Source organism: Oenanthe melanoleuca, chromosome 19, assembly GCF_029582105.1.
Source record: "Oenanthe melanoleuca isolate GR-GAL-2019-014 chromosome 19, OMel1.0, whole genome shotgun sequence".
Classification (NCBI taxonomy): Eukaryota; Metazoa; Chordata; class Aves; order Passeriformes; family Muscicapidae; genus Oenanthe; species Oenanthe melanoleuca.
In genome coordinates this window covers 11,025,739-11,029,171 of record NC_079352.1, presented here as the reverse complement: position 1 = coordinate 11,029,171, position 3,433 = coordinate 11,025,739, and the positions used below count along the sequence as shown (strand labels likewise).

General features: G+C 59.6%; 1 pseudogene; it reads right to left on the bottom strand.

Moving 5' to 3' along the window:
- Positions 1-926: 926 nt before the first annotated feature.
- LOC130261108 (serine/threonine-protein kinase pim-1-like) lies at positions 927-3,082 on the bottom strand (annotated as a pseudogene).
- Between the last annotated feature and the right edge of the window lie 351 nt (positions 3,083-3,433).

Here is a 3,433-nt window from a genome sequence, read left to right as displayed (position 1 = left end):
AGAATCTAAGAAGGGGAAATGCAGGTGAACTTGATGAATTTTGTCTGTAAGAAAGGTAATTTTTTCTAATAATTTCTAGTTTATTCCCTCTGCTTTTATCCCTCTGTACTGCCCCCAAAAGTAATGGTGATCCCAAAGCAAACAATGGCAGTGGAGCAGCCCAAGCCCTTCCTTGCCTGCAATGCAAAGCAGCCGTGCACAGGTTCTAGAGTCCCACCTCTGCTCTCACCATGGGGCTTGTTTGTGTCGGGCTGGCTGCCCCAGCCCCAGCCGGGCACAGTGGGTGCTGAGGGCTGTTGGCCAGGGCCAGGAGCTGACTCCCATTTCATATCCCCCCCAGCCCATCCTCCCAGCCCTGCCAAAAAGCACCTTGGCAGCCGACTGAAGAATCAGTTTTATCCTCCCAGCAAAGGGGGAACCTTTGGTTCCCAGCCAGGCTGTGCAATGTCCCAAATCTGGGAGGATCCCCCTGGGTCTGGACTCATCTGCAAATTCACTGTGCAGCCTGGCTTTGAAGAAGGTGCCAGAATCCAAGTCCATTATTTTCAGCTTGCCAGTGGCCAGGTGGAGGAAGAGGTTCTCATCCTTGATGTCCTTGCTGTCTTCAGCAGCAGCAGCCTCACCCGGTACAGCTTCTCCTTCTCCTTCCCTGGGGGTGAGACCAGGCTGTCAGTGTTCTGCCCAGGGCCCTAGCTGTCAGTGAACCAGGACAAGCCAAACCAGATCAGATGGTAGCCACCAGTGCTAGGACAGAGCAGCTCAGGTCCAGCACAAGGGCTGCGTGTTCTCATCTGATGACCCCTGCGCAGTGACACAGGCAGGACAAAAACGTCTGGAGTTCTTTGCTTCTGAATGCCAAGGCATGTGTGGAGCTGTAACTTACCAGGAGCCTGCATCAAAGTGTGCCTGTGGCTCTCTCCCTTCTTCTATGGCAGATGAATATCCTGCATCCAGGGACACCAGAACAGGTCTTCTAACGAGGGCCATTCCAATGAGTACATGGATAAACACCACCTGATCAGATCATGGCACCCTGGGGAGGGAAAGCAGAAACCGCTGGTGAGTTAGAGAAGGCTCCAGCCCCCTTTGTTCCACCTGTTCCCGTGCCCAGGCCATGCTGCATGTGCTCAGAGCTGGGCCTAAACCTTCCCATCAGCTCTTTGTTTTGGAGAGCAGGAGAGCAGGACATGTGCCACCCCCTCAGCAGCTGCCAGATCAGGATGCTCACAAGCCTGCTGATGTCTCCCAGAATTGGTATTCCCTGTGCCCAGAGATGAGGATCCACCTTGAGAGAACCATTGTGGCAGTGAGAGCTGCTGGTCCTAGCTGATGTTCTGGCCCCTCCTGAAAAGGCGCTCCCCACAGACCATCTGATGCAGTAGGATGCCCAAGGACCAGATGGTAGCTGGCTTGCCATAGTACCAGCCAAAGTGGGTCCATTCTGGGGGGCTGTAGGATGGTGTTCCTATGGAATACAGGTGGAAGTTCATCAGGGGGATGCTGCTGCTCCCAGAGCTGGCCCCAGCATGCCTGAGCATGGCAGGGCTGCCCCAGTGGCACAGTGGGTGACCCACTGCCCTCTTGCCAGCACCTGGGACTTGTGTACAAACTTGGAGTTAGAAAAGAATCCATGGTGCTGGAAGAAGCCAGCGGAAGCCCTGGGAGGGCCTGACCATGACCCACAAAACAAAAACCCACCCAGTGGTGGGGAAAACCACTCTTCTCCCTGCTTGCATGGCCACAAAAATTGTTAATAAGGCAAGGCAAACAAGGGGACACGAGCAGTTCAAGCCTTTCCTTGCCTGCACACCAAACTGGCCAGGGCATGGGGTCAGACCCCCACTCTCTGCTACCCCCATGGGGTTTTTGTCTGCCTGGCTGCCCCAGCTCCAGCCTCAGCCCAGGGCAGAGTGGGTGCAGAAGGCCATCAGCAGGGCTGGAAGCTGGCCCCTCTCACACTCCCACCCAAATCAACTTGGCTCAAGCATTAATCCCATCCCAGCCAAAATAGGGGGAAGCCCCAGTGCTACACCCAGGCTGAGCCACGAGGCTGAGCATCCCCTAGCAGGGATCACCTACAAACTGGGTGTAGGCTGTCTCGGAGGAAGGCGCCACAGCCAAAGTCGATCAATTTTGCCTGCCCAGTGGCCAGGTCAAGCAGGATGTTCTCTGGTTTGATGTCTCTGTGTAGGAGCCGCAGCTGCTGCAATGCCCCATGGCCTCCAGCACCTGGCGGAACAGCTCCCACGCCACCTCCTCGGACAGGAACCCGTGCCCAAATTGAATGCTGCAGGTCCTTTCACCGCTCTGGGTGCTCCAGAACCATCATGATGTTGTTGGAGACCTCAAGCCACTCCAGCAGCCAGATGACACCAGGGAAGCCAGTGGACACCTTGTCCAGCAGCATGATCTCCAGTGGTGCTCTGGTGTCATTGGGCTGGGGGAGGACCATGATGCTGTCAGCGGGGTTGACATCGGGAAGTCCGGGATGCTCTGCTGGCCCCACACCCACTCCCCCTCAAGGTTCCTGGCGGCTCCCACCCTGCCGGGCCTCGCCTCATCCCCACCCGGCACGCCCCAGCTTCTCCTGCTGGCCCCGCTCACTCACCAGCTCGCCCCAGTGCTGGACACGGTTCCGTGGCACCCTTTTGATGGCCACCTGCAAGGCAAGGGCAGCAGCGGGCTGAGCTTGCCGCCCGGCCTGCCGAGCTCGATCCTCCTGCTTCTCCTCCTCCTCCTGCGTCTGCCCCGCCACTCACCGGGCACTGTCCGAGAGCCGCGTCACCGCCCAGACGCTGCCGAAGCCGCCGCTCCCCAGCAGCGAATCCAGCCGGTTCCGCTCCTTCAGGCCCTGCTGCGCCTTCCCTGCTGGCAAGACGCGGCTGTCAGCTCTCGGCCCGGGGCCAGGAACGGTCCCCGAGCGCCCCTCAGCCGCCCCGGGCCGGGCAGCCCCAGGCGCTCGCTCTTTGGAACGGGACAGCGGCGGCTCGGGGCCGGCGGCCGCGCTGCCGAGCGGCGCAGCTCGGGCCGGGGGAGCCGCAGCGGAGGTGGCGGGAGCGGCCGCGCCGCATGTGTGCTCCATGGACCCGGGAGGAGCCCGCGTCGGGGTCGGGGCCGGGGCCAGAGCCCGCGTCGGGACCGGGGCTGGGCTCAGGACAGGCGGAGCCAAAGGGAGGCGATACCGCCCCAGACCCAGGCACTGATGCCCGCCCGGCAGTGCCACCACTGAGGTGGCTGAGTGACTGGAATCATACTGGGATTGGCTGGGAGTGGCTGTGAGCAACTGGAATCATGGTGATCTGGGAAGAACTGAGAGTGACTGAGAGCATGCTGGGGGTTACTAGGTTATACTGGGAAAGACAGGGATTATACTGGAGGCTACTGAGGTCATGCTAGCATTGACAGGGAACAACTAGGGGCTATGGCCTCATAC